At 49.0% G+C, this 13388-nt stretch overlaps 1 protein-coding gene across 8 annotated transcripts in view; it reads right to left on the bottom strand.

The window, feature by feature from the left end:
- Positions 1–13388, bottom strand: part of ZNF516 (zinc finger protein 516) — a 135507-nt gene that overhangs the window by 97675 nt on the left and 24444 nt on the right. The window contains exon 1 of one of the 8 annotated variants that reach the window (XM_023224789.3): positions 11217–13284. The exons of 6 other annotated variants lie outside the window; for them this stretch is intronic. The gene's annotated coding sequence lies outside the window, so the exon portion shown is untranslated. Of the gene's footprint in view, positions 1–6115; positions 6225–11216; positions 13285–13388 lie in introns of those variants that run through there. One more of the 8 variants, XM_023224790.2, reaches the window with a different exon arrangement.

Below are 13388 nucleotides of genomic sequence, written 5' to 3'. Positions count from 1 at the left end.
CCACACAGTCAAACCCGAGGGTCAGAATGAAGGTGCAGGTCGAGCCCCTGCTGCTGCACCTTTATCCCGGTAACGTCACTCAAAAGGCAAAACTCACTGATCCACATGGGTCGGGGATGGGGGGCTGTGGCTCCATCCTAAACACAAATACTTTCTCAGCTCTACACTTCAAATCCTTTTTCCAAGCTATTCATGCAAACATGTAATACTGCTTTCCGTTTCTTGTTTTACATTTACTCTGAGTTTTGTTGTTTTCCAAAATCACTCTGCTGCACCAAATTATATTATATACTGTGCTGTGAGGCCGGGTAAATCACGCGCAGGTACCACCTGTTTTATCTGCAACAGTGGAAGCCACAAAAAGGGAAGACCACAGGCTTCAGATTTGTCATCAGGCTAAATTAAGCTGACAGCGCAGAAGGGTTATGCGGCCTGCCAGTAAGACAACACGCAGTGAACAAAAAGACATTTCCCTTTAAGCATGTGTAGGTATACGTTTATGACACCACATGTATGTGGCAAAGAAAAAGATCTACAAATGTTCCTTGCATGGAAGATTCCTTTCTGGAAAGTTCTCAAGCAGCTTCAAGATTTATAAACAATGTTAAGCTTTCTCTCCTTAAACTGAACATATCTCCACTTCTGATAAGCAGAGCCATATTTGTTTTCTTTAAGAAGGGCAGTTATCTCAAACTAGTTCTTAAATCCCTTAACGGAAACTATGCCAACTAAGAAATCTTCCAAAACTAAAAACCAAGTGCAAAATCATGCTTTAAAGAGGGGGGTGGGCGGGGCCTGTAATGCCAGCACTTTGGGAGGCTGAGGCAGAAGGATCACCTGAGCCCAGGAGTTCAAGACCAGCCTGGGCAAAAAAACAAGACCCCATCTCTATATAAAGATTAAAAAGTAAAAATTAGCCGAGCGTGGTGGCGCATGCCTGTGGTCCCAGCTACTCAAGAGGCTGAGGCGGGAAGATTCCTGACGCTGGGGAGGTCGAGGCTGCAGTGAGCCATGATCATACCACTGCACTCCATCCTGGGTGACTGACTGACAACCCTGTCTCAAAATAAAAATAAAAAAGAGTGATATGGGGGCAACTCCCCCCACTGACTTGGGTCTCAGGGACAGAAAGGTGCCAGAAATAATCAACATCTGCTTAAACCCAAGGAGGTTCCCTTTATAAGAACATGTCCATCCAGTCTTTGAATCCAGCAGGAAAATTCCTTTCCATGCCACTCTGAAAGGCAGCTCGCTAGGACACAAATGGAAAATACTGTTTTACTTCTGCAGAGATAAGCTTCTTCTCACCTTCAAGGCCCAATGTACTTTGCAGCTATTTATTTGAAATGATACCCACCTCGGCTGGATACGTTTACCTCGCTCGCGCATCAGGCGTACCGTGGTTTTAAATACGCAGAGGGCTGAGGGCTGTTTTTCTCCTGACGCTTCAATGCCTTCTTTTACTTAGCTAATAAGTGCCACAGTAAGTCCTCAGTTAACATCATCTATAGCTTCTTGGAAACTGCAACTTGATGCGAAATGACAAACAGAAGTCCTTGATGAAGTCCTTTTGTTTTAAAGCTGATGTGAAAAGGAAACATGAGTTTCATTTTACATCGTTTTTCACTTAAAGTTGCAGTTTCCAAAGCCCTACAGAGAGCACTGCGGACCTGCAGTGCATGGAGCTCCAATTCCCGAGGGGCCCAAGTTGTTACAAAAAGGTGCTTTGTGAAGAAAACTATGAAAAAGAAAACATGAGTGGGGTGGAGTTAAAAGGTTCGTATTTTCAGACTCTTGTGCTTCTCTCCCAAGCGAGCATCCTGCACGAGGCTCGCTCTCCCTCCCAACACAGATGGGTCAGGGGGCATTTTCTAGAGAGGTATGAAGGGAATCCCACCCCCGAGAGGACCAAGGGCACAGGAGTAGCACTCAGCACCCTCAGGAAGGGGCACGCGCTGCGGGCAATGCCAGGCCTCACTGTCGTGTGTGTGCATGCCTGCGTAAGGGTTAGAGTGTATGACAGTGAGCGTGGAAGCAGTTGGGTGGACATGAGAGACTGTCGTGTGAGCATGTGCTAGTGCGCCTGGGGGTGTGTGTGTCTGAGACAGCACATGTGTGTGATCTCTAAACCTACAAAAGCACTCATTCAAATACCCTACCTGGAGGCAAACACGCATGTCCGCTTCCAACAACCTACCAGCAACACTCGCGCCCATGTGCCTGGATTACCAGCTTTGCACAGAGCCAGTCGCTGCGGCAGTGTCAGGGCACCAGGCCCACCTGCCGCCCCGCTTGTGTGTCAAGCGCTCTATCCCTACCCGAGCTTCAGCTTCTCTTCTATGCATGGTCACTGCGGGAGACACACTGGACCCAGCGCCAGCTTGGGAAATCCTGGACCAGTGACAGCCCTGATCTATGGCCACCATCCACTCAACATCACTGCGCCCTTCCTTAGGCACCCAAGCTCTCTAAGGACAGCCATCCTAGCTTCCTTTGTGGGAGAAAACGCTGGCCCTCCACTGCCAGCCAGGGAGGCCTCTCATGCCAAGCTGGCCCTGAGCTCGGCCCAGGATTTGTGCCCTTCGGGACGTGGCGGCCGTGTGCACCCCATCGGGGACCGTGTCGCCTCCCTTGGAATGTATTCCAGCACCGTCTGCCATAATGCCAACAGCAACACTTCTCAACACCAAGCCTTTAAAAGTCCAGCAGCTCCGTAGCCCGAGTCAGACTGGCCCAACCTCCCCCGGACCTGATGCGGGGCTTCAGGAAGTGGCACGGCAGGAGGGAGAATGGGAAGCCTCACGCCACACCGGGCACTGCTCCTGGCAGTGGGAATCCCATCACAACGCGGGCAGATTCAGGGCCAACTGCAGGCCCCCGGAGATGAGGCTAGACGGTGGCAGGCAGGCTAAGAACGGGCTATCCAGCAGGCACAAGAAGGAACATGCTGATGATAAAGAAACGCCAGGTGGGGTCTTTACGTAGGCAGCCTCCTTGGCATCAGGCAGGTCTGTCTCACCAGTCCCAAATAATGAATCACGTCCACCGTGCTAGAATGCCATCTTTTAACCACTATCAACATACGCCAAGGAATGCTTCCACTAACAAATGGGAAGAATGCCCGGAAAACACCGCACTGCATTTCTGGACCGGGACTCGTTCGTTGGAATGTGCCTACCAAACACAGCAAGAGGCAACACTCATCCGAAGGCTGAAACAGGCGGAACTCCTCTGACTCCTAGTGCTGTGAGCAATCATAAATCCTCATCCTGGCGCAGAGCTCAGGAGGCGCCTCTGCCTACACTCACCGTCCAGGGCCCTCCTCCGTCTCTGCGGTGCCACCCTCGTTTCACGGACGAGGACACTGAGGGTCCGAGCTGTGAGCCACACCCCTCGCCAAGGCTGTGAGCCCATTCCCTGTCTCCCTGCCTCCCCGTCCCCACCTCCAGGCCCCCGCCCTCTGGTGCCTGGAATGAGTTTTCTGGAGTTGTCAGAACATTCCTTGACCTTCCAATAAAAGAGGTAAAATCGAAATACAAAGTAACGCCAGAGGCTACAAAAGCGACCACAGTAGCCATCACCTATGAACCTCTAAGACCCCAAATCAGCACAAAGCAGGAGGCCACCATCCTGAGCAGCTGGCAAGTCGGCCACCGACCAGGAACAAAAACGGGGGAAGGGGGGCTGATCGACCCTGTTTTCCTCCCTTTTTCAACGAGCCCAGTTGCTCATGAAAGACAAGCAGACAGCTCTACTCTGCTTCTGTTCAGGGCTAGAGAGGTTCTGGAATTGTGCAAGCGATGCCAGAGCACACCCCAAGACACAAACCACTTGCAAAAAGCTAGTGAAAATAAGAGTCAAAATTCCCAAACTGGAGAAGCCACGCCACACGATCGCCTCATTGGTTCATGCGGGTAATTACTTACCCCTTTGGTTTTCCAGAAGTAATCGAAGGGCCTTTGTAAACAAGACACTTCCCGCTGTGGTGGCGCACGCCTGCAATCCCAGCACTTTGGGAACCCGAGGCAGGTGGATCAATTGAGGTCAGGGAGACTACCCTGGCCAACACGGTGAGACCTCCTCTCTACTAAAACTACAAAAGAAAATTAGCCAGGCGTGGTGGTGCATGCCTGTAATCCCAGCTACTTGGGAGGCTGAGGCAGGACGATCACTTGAACCCGGGAGGCGGAGGTTGCAGTGAGCTAAGACCGTGCCACTGCACTCCAACCCAGGGGACAGAGCCTGACTCCGTCTCAATAAGTAAATAAATACATAAACGAGAACAACAACATACTAAACAGGGCTGACTTATCTGCCTAAGCCAAGCTCCTCCTGGACGCTCCCTCATCACCGCACACTGACCATTTAATGGTGAGGCCGGTGCCTCTAACGGAACACTGGTCACCATGACCGTAACAGGCACTGTGAAAACCACGCTAGCTTTCTCTGAGCCCTGCGCCACACGCCACTTTTCCCACTCTCCACTGCCTCCCCGACCAAGAGGGCCCAGGGAACCAGCATCTCCACACACCTGGGACCCAGCTGTTGGTTTACACCACTTGAGAAGCCCTGGATCACCCTATTTAATGTGGTCTTTAGAGGAAATTTGGGAGTGGAAGGAGACATTTGTCACCTATATTTTCTGCGATTGTCGGAAATTCATTTGCAGGACACAAACGTTTTGCAATCTTGCCACCCAAATGTAAAATCAGAAAACATACATTAGGTGCTTAAACAGGTGCCTGGCACACAGTGGGCGCTTGGCAAATTCAAGATCCCTTCCTCTTCAGGTCTCCATCCAAGATTCAGCAGTACCAAAAACATGCAGGGATCGCACAGGGACCAGCTTGAGGCTCATCGCCAACAGGTGAGGGGCCCAGGTCTGATCAGATGTTCAACAGGTGTCCCCCGAGTGCCCACCATGGGCCGGACCAGCTAGCAGGCAAGAAACCCTGGGCAGCCTCACCTGGACAGGAAAGGAGCGGCACCCAGCCCCGCAGGTGTGGGATGTGGGAGATATCTCCTCCACCCTCCTCCAACGCTGTGGAGACGACCTTGCCCAAGCCCGGAGATCAAGCGTGCGGGCCCTGGCTCCCACCCTTCCCACATCCGATTACCTTTTAAATTAATATCACATTTTGTATTTTCCTTCCAGCATCTACCTTTTTTCCAAAGTGTTTCTGCCACAGAAGCGTTTTTCCAGCCTCTGCTGATGAGTGCTGGTGACCATGCCCACGGGACACACTTCCACGCCACAGGCCACCCCATCATGGTGGGGAGTGGGCAGGACCTGCACTGGCAGTTCCAGATTTGCAAAACTCAGAGGCAGCTTTGTCCGAATCCCAAGAAAACCATTTCACTCATTAAACGATGACCCAAAACCATTTCACTACTTTAATCCAATGATGACCCAATCAATTACTGAGAAACAACAGAAGACAGTTCACACCACGTTCAAGGGACCTACGGTCCAACACAGGCACTCCTCCAATGCCCCTTTAGTTTAGGAACATCGCCATCACGGCAGGTCTCAGCAGCGAGATGAGCAGTCCGCCTCGTTAAAGACACACCTGGTAGCAACCGAAACCTGCCCCTCTGCGGACGCAGATGAAGCCTGCACCACACAATTCCATCACTGCGTCAGGCGGCTCAGCTCCGGCACCTCCCAGAAGGGAAGAGGGCTGTCTGCCCAAAAACATCGCCCAACTGTAATAAGCTGTGCAAACTTGGGCAGGAAAGAAAGTGGGTCTTACTCATATGCAAGCTAATGTCCTCAAGCAATACTTTTCCAGATCATAACAAGGAATGGACCCCCCGCCCCGGGAGCACCACATTCTACGATCGGCTCACACTGGCTGTTTTTCAGCAGAAAACCCTCGTCCACACTGTGATCCCTATGTCCTCATCGAAGTAGCCCACGGAGGCAGCTTCAGTTATGTGCTCTGGTTTAATTAGTTTTATTCTATTTACCATCATTTTACATTTTTCTAGCTATGCCAAGAAAAGTAACCCTACACCACAAAGTAAAAACTGTTGTTTTAAGCTTGATCAAAATTGCAGGTTTGTGAAACAGAAGTCGGACGGATTGACAGGAAGGTGATCCAACTGCACCTACCTGGGCTTTCCTGGGAATGTGGAAATGCAAAGACAATGCTCCCAGTCCGAGGCTGGTACTCTCAGCTAAAACTGTTCAGAGAAGGACCGAACTCCACTCGGCCTCTCTCAGATTCTGAAATGATGAAAAGTTTAGTATTCATCGAATTATGTTTTTAAGAACCATTTGCCACTGCTTCTCTTTAAGAAAAATTAAGACAATGCCCAAGGACTTTCTGGAGCTACCGTAGATATTTTCAGAATGAATTAAATCACCCCAAGTGGGGCTGCTAGCAAAATCTCACAGAGTGCGGTTTCTAATAGGACTTCCCACATGTGTGAGGGGCAGCCAGGAGCAGGAGAAGCATTCAACAGTCACAGCACAAACTCGGCAGCAGAGGTAACCAGGAGGACGCCTAACTGTAGCAGCAGAACAATCTGCATTTGGTTGTCAATCCAGGCTATTAAAATGTCACCAGGGAACACCTGCTATGCATGTGCACTGAGCTCCTGGCATGGCCTGTGCTTGGTGTGCACATCACACTGCCAACCGCCAGAAATGCCAGGCCCCTGGGTGGCTCTTGTTCTTCCAGGAGATGGGTCTGTGGGGCAGCACCTACCCACCTCCCCCTTCAGCATCTGAGTTTACAAACAGACGGGGGACTGGGGAACCAGTCTGTGACCGCAACGCAGACGTGCCCACTGAAATAGGTGTCCCACGTAAACCCGGGACCACGAAATCCCCAAATGTTTCACGGTGTGGCACAGTTCTCACCAGACTTGAAAGTCATTCCCAAGAGATTTGACAGTTTTAAAAAGGACACTTACAAAATATTCATAATAAACTATTTCCACTGCATGAGCAATAAGCAGTACTTCAAAACTTGTTCTCAGTCCTGAATTACAGACGCTTTTTCAAAAAGAAAAAAGATGAAGATCCACCGAAACAAGATCTCCCCGTCACTTCCCATTCTTTACAGCATCACACAACGTTTCTCCATCTACAGTCTCAGAAGTGGGACTCAAGGCTGGGCACTTTGGGAGGCCGAGGTGGGTGGACCACTTGAGGTCAGGAGTTCAAAACCAGCCTGGCCAACATGGTAAAACCCGGTCTGTAATAAAAATACAAAACAAATTAGCCAGGTGTGGTGGCATGTGCCTGTAGTTCCAGTTACTCGGGAGGCTGAGGTAGAAGAATTGCTTGAACCCAGGAGGCGCAGGTTGCAGTGAGCCAAGATCACGCCACTGCACTGCAGCCTGGGCGAGAGAGTGAGACTCGGTCTCAAAAAAAAAAGAAGTGGGACTCACAGGTGGCATGGCATGACCGGCACCTTCGCTGTCTCAAGCTGGCAGTCAGATCTCTCAGAAGCATTGCTGGGAAATCCCAAGAGTCATGGAGACAGAGGTGCAGTCTCCAGACCTATGTGGAAAGGCAGGGTGAGGCGCAGTGACAGAGGACAGTGGCCTCCTGGACTTGCAAGGCCTCTCTGGCACCCCCAGCCTTGTCATTTCACTTATGGAAAAGTTAAAAAGCCTCATTTTTTTTATGATTTAGTCAAGGCATCTTTTGAAGGGTGGGGGATGAATCATGGGAGCCTTATGCGGTTGGAGGAGCCCAAGTGGGAATGGATGCCAGAGCCCCAGTACCTTTAGTGATGCAGAGAAACTACCGGAATGCGACCCCAGGGATACAGCCGTGCATCCGACGAGGGCAGCTCCACCCTCCTCACCTTCAGGCAACCTCGAGGGGAGCCGCCAGGGCCCGGGGCTCGCCGCAGAGCTCAAGGCTAGCATGCATCGTGCACCAAAATGGTGCGGTCATCCACACTATTTGCTGGACACCGTGTCTTCAACATGCGTCAGTTTTTTAAACTAAGCACAAGCTATTTTCTGGCTTAGTTTCCCCTCTTCCACAGGCCACAGGGGTTGAGACCAAGGTTTCAGGGTTATGCATGTCCAGAGATGCTTTCCTGCCCTGGGCACCAGCTTCAGACCTGGCAGTTACAGGTGGAACAGGGCAGAAGAAACAGAAAAGATCTTACTCTTCGACAGCAGAAAAGGAGAGATTCTTTAGTCAAGGAAACTCAAAGGAGAAAGAGGCCTTTTTAAAAATCTGTTTCCCTTGGGCCAAGGGGGCCTGTCTATGCCTGAGGAGGTCTGACCCTGCAGCATCCTTGGACAGCACATGGGAGAAATGCTACAGATTCCAGGGACAGACAGGGAAGAAACTTTACACCTTTACTTTCAGATGTATTCACCAATAACAGACAAAGGCAGGCTGGAAAGAGGCAAAAATACAAATAAACGTTTATAAGACCAATCCCTGATGTGTTGTGATGAGAAGGGCCTCTCCCCTGCGGCTCTTCCTCCCGAGAATGATCACCCTGGACCAACCAATCAGAAAACATGCAAGAACCCAAACAGAGGGCACGGAAGTCCCTTCACCAGGACATCACCAGGACCTGGAGCTTATGGGTTCCACAAAACACCCGGCCAGGCCTTCTCAGAAGTGTGAAGGTCACAGGAACAGAGATGCACCAAGGAACCATCAGGGACGAGGAGGGACTTGGAAGAAGGATCCGAGCGCAGCACAGGCTCCCAAATGGGCTCCTGGGACAGCAAAGGCGAAATCCCAGAAACACCTAGATTGTGCCCAAACCCTTCTGTTCAACACACTTCCCAGTTCAAATTTCTGCTGGGCGGAGACACACCATTTAAATTTAAAGAGGTCCCAAGCAGTCCTCTCGATGCATTTTTTGATGATCAACCGTTTCTTCCCCCTACTTCTAACTTCCCTGGGCGACGGTCTAAGCCATGCTGGAAACCATTACATTCCCTTGGGAGCAATGTTAATTCAGGATCTTGGAGAGATTTTATTTACGACACTAATTACTGGGTTTACTCCTAGGATGCTTCTCACAGACAGACTCCGTCCCACCCAAGGCAGCCACCTCACTCTCTGCTGCTTCGCAGGCAGCGGCCCAGGGAGGGTCCTTGCACCAGAGACTCCATTCCCTTGGGAGTCTCAGGACATCCTGCCCCTTGAGAACAGCATTTAGGTCTCTTGTTAGTTCCCCACTCCCATAATGGCGCACCCATGCTGCCACGTGAACGGGATGCTGGCCCGGAGGCCGAGGCTCTGCATGCTCGCCAGCCTGCCAGCATCTGGGAGGCCCGCAAGGACCAAGCCAGGTGGGACGGCAGGGACACCAAAGAGGCTGCTTGGCTGGTACAGCCGGACCCAAGTGCTCCCTGCAGGTGCCAGGGCCACGCATCTCCAAGAGATCTCGTCAAGGAGAAAGGGGCCCTGTGGACAGGCTGTCTAGACAGCATGGCACGGGGGACGCAGTGGTGCCTGCCTGCCAAGCCTGGGATGGGTGTGAGGGAAGACACCCAGTGGGGACATGTGCCTGGAGCAGGGGCTGGAAAAGTGGAGAAGGGACCCTGCACGTGCACAGGGGACGAGGGCCATCCCTGCTGGGACACGCACAGCTGACACAACAGGAGACAGGATGACACAGACGTCCCTTCACCAGGATATCAGCAGGACCTGGAGCCTATGGCGGCGATGCCACAGGCTGTGAACGTGGGGAGCAAACACGGGAAGGGGAGGCCCTGGGGCAGGACTCCGGTTCTGCAGTCTCACAGGGAGGTACCACCCAGAGGTTCAGGCAAAAGGCCCCAGGAGGCATGGGGGCCCCAGAGAGGGAAAACCCAGGAGACGCTGGGCTCTGGGAAGTAAAATCAGGCAGAGGCAGCCCTGGCCTCGCTGAACGTGCAGCTCACAGCCCCTCTGGGCTGGCAGGAAGTCCTGCGTGTCTCCCGTCCCAGAGAGGAAATGATTTGGGCAAAGCCTTTGCCCTGAGATCTCTCTCGCCCTAACTAGACGTTAAGCACACCTCGCGGGCAGTGCTGGAATGACAAAGTCCACAGGTGCTGGGCTTTCCTGGAGGCTGCAGGTAAGTGCTCAGTCAAGGAGGGGACAACAACGCTTCGGAGAAAGGGTGGTGGCGGGGAGGTCCAAACCAGAGCGGAGTCCCTGCTGCTCCTTCCTAACTGGGATCTTGAGAAAGACAACAGCCCCAGCCCACTCAAAGGCCACACCTCAAAAGCATGTTGCAATCTACATGGGCCGCCTCATTTTCAAAGCAGAAGTTTAGCAATTTCCTGCATTTGCAGGCATGTTCAAACTGTAAGCCCGTTCGATTCCTGAGTTTTCTTTACCAAATAAATTCAAGTCCAGTTATCGAGTATATGCATCCCATTCCCCTCAGGGCAGCTACATACAAAGTAACAAACGAAGGACACAAATGAGTGCTTCGATTTACTCTCTGCTGACTGCAAAGTCCCGCTGTCATCCCAGGCAGCCTTGCAAGCAAGAGTAGCTGCAGCATATTCCAGACCTCCCCACGGACAGCACGTGACGGACGGCCTTGCGGGACTCCCAGCAGCGGCCAACACACCCCAGCCAGCCCGTGCCTATCTGTGAACTGACCACTTCGGGCCACTCAAGGCACCCCCAGAGATTCTCTGGCTCTGATGGATCAAAAAGGTTGAGAAGTAGAGAACTGCTGTTCTCTATGCACACAGAAATGCATTTTTTATGTTTATCTAAAATTAGACATATCAAAATTAAGACTGGCGACATCCTACAACACTTGTGATTTGGAGCAACCCATACTCCTTTAGTAAGAAAAACAATCACGCTCGCTCTCCGGGCAATTTAAAGTCCAAGTCTGTCCAACCGGCGGCAGCCCAACACAAATTCATAACCTTTCTTAAACATTATGAGGTTTTCTGTTTTTTTGTTTTTTTTTTTAAGCTCATCAGCTATCATTAGTTTTGTTTGTTTGGTTGGTTTGTTGTTTTTTTTTTTTTTTTTTTTTTTTGAGACAGGGTCTCACTCTGTCGCCCAGGCCGGAGTGCAGTGGTGCAATGTTGGGTCACTGCAACCTCCGCTTTCCAGGCTGAAGCGATCCTCCCACCTCGGCCTCCTGAGCAGCTGGGACTACAGGTGTGCACCACCACACTCAGCTGATTTTTTCTGTATTTTTTGTAGAGACGAAGTTTCGCCATGTTAGCCAGGCTGGTCTCAAACTCCTGAGCTCAAGTGATCTACCCACCTCGGCCTCTCAAAGTGCTGGGAGTACAGGCATGAGCCACCGTGCCTGCGGTGTAAGTATCTTTTATGTGTGGTCCAAGACAGCTCCTCTTCCTCCAGCCTGGCCCGGGGAAGCCAAAATATTGACGCCCCTGAAAACTCTCACTTTAGAGGAGTAACTTAAAATGCTGAGCCATCCTCCCCATTACTTCCTTCTTTAGTCCTCAAAGAGTCTTTGTTGCAAGGACCTTATTTATCACTCCTTTGTGTATTACATGTCCTTCAACAATGGAAGGTCCTGAACCACTAAACCACCACACTGCTACAAAGCAGCACTCCAGGTCTGCAGAGTTCTAATGTCTCCAATTTCCCAGACCCATTTTAAAGGCATTTAAAGTTGTCTTGAATAGTTTTGGTTTTTGTAATGAAGTCATGATGTTTCTACATGTTTAGCTCTGTATGCCTGAATATAAATAACCGAGGTAGTCAAATCAGGGTGTGTGAATGTTCCCTTTACGGGAAGAAAGTTTTTGCCTTCTCCCAGCAAAATATAAAATTAGTCAACTGTGCAGTGTGGTGAAATCACCAGTCCAAAATTACACCCCAAACATATGATTATTAAGGATTTGCAGTCCTATTTTTTATATTACTAAAAAAGCCACCCTCATTATATCTTTATATTTAGAGGGCTTTTTAAAAATAAGTTTTAATAAATATCTCTGAATGTATACATTCCACAAAAGGGACAGTTAAAAGAAGGCACTCATGATTTTAGGTTACATATTTTCCTTTCTACATTGAAATAACCAAAGATCTAGTAATAGTTTCCACTACTACATTCAGGATAAAAGAGCTTTCTTCAGTGTAAGAAGAAATTAAAATTACTGGGTTGGGATAAGGGAGGAGACTCACTTTTTAGATAAAATTAATTATGGTAACTTTAGTCTTCTGACCAAAAAGTTTAATTTTAAAAAAATATAATTTAATGTTGGGATTAAATCAAAATTTCATTTTCTATCTTCTTCCGTTACAAAGTCCTGGAATCTGAAAGGTTAAACAACTGTACTCAGAAAAGCAGACAAAGCTGCCTCATGTTTCTTTCAACTAGTATTCATTAATTATAAAAAAACAATACAGGCACTGAATTGTACACTTACAAATAGCTAAAATGGCAAACTTTATGTTACATGTATTTTATCACAATAAAAAACACAAGACAAAAAGTATAGGTTTTAAATGCTTAAAATCATTTGAAATGCTTCAAAATTGTACTCAGGAAATCATTACAAAATATAAATGAGATAATATTTATAAGGCAGTTAAGTCAATAATCTACTGTTAAAACTGCATGAAATATGTTCATCTTTAGACGGTATTATCCCAAATAAGGATGTCAGAGGTCATCACCAGAATCCATAAACTGTTTATACAAACAAAACAAAACAATTTTTCTAGATGGGAGAGCCAGTTTTCACGTTCTCAGATTTGAACCGCCTGTTTGTGCATTACCCGCTTTGACAGTTCACGTTCACTGCTGAGTTATCTGAGCTAACAAATGTGCAGTTTCCCTTTGCGTGGGGTGTTCCCCCCAACTTTTAACTCAGATTGGGAAAAAATCACAAGTGGTCAGGGTACACCTCTAATTCATATAAATACAGAAAAGTTCCATTAAGGGACTATTTCTACCCAACACAAGTATGCTTTAACAGAGTTATTCTTTTTGCACTAACTGCTTAAGAAATTCCAAGCTGAAGTTATTTTAGATGCAACATTTAACGGACACTGCACTCTTCTGATCCAAGGAGCCCTTATATAAATCAGCTCTGGAATGTTCCGCTTCTTCCTGACTGGAAATTCCATACGAACCCTATTCTGCGCGCTCTGGTTTATTCTGAGAATTTTACTCCATTTGATTTTTGTTACAAACATTTTACAACCACCCTTGGCCAAAATCGCTGAAGCTCTATCCTAATTCATTAAGGACTTCTTATCTATGATTTTCTATAAATCCTTACTTACTGTAAGGCTTGCCCTGCACATAAAAACAATTCCACAGGGCCGGGCGCGGTGGCTCACGCCTGTAATCCCAGCACTTTGGAAGGTCGAGGTGGGTGGATCATGAGGTCAGGAGATCGAGACCATTCTGACCAACACGGGGAAACCCTGTTTCTACTAAAAATACAACAAAAATTAG

The sequence above is a fragment of the Piliocolobus tephrosceles genome, chromosome 18 (assembly GCF_002776525.5).
Source record: "Piliocolobus tephrosceles isolate RC106 chromosome 18, ASM277652v3, whole genome shotgun sequence".
In the NCBI taxonomy this organism is placed as follows: Eukaryota; Metazoa; Chordata; class Mammalia; order Primates; family Cercopithecidae; genus Piliocolobus; species Piliocolobus tephrosceles.
The sequence above is the reverse complement of the archived record's forward strand: the minus strand, read 5'-3'. Positions and strand labels throughout refer to the sequence as shown.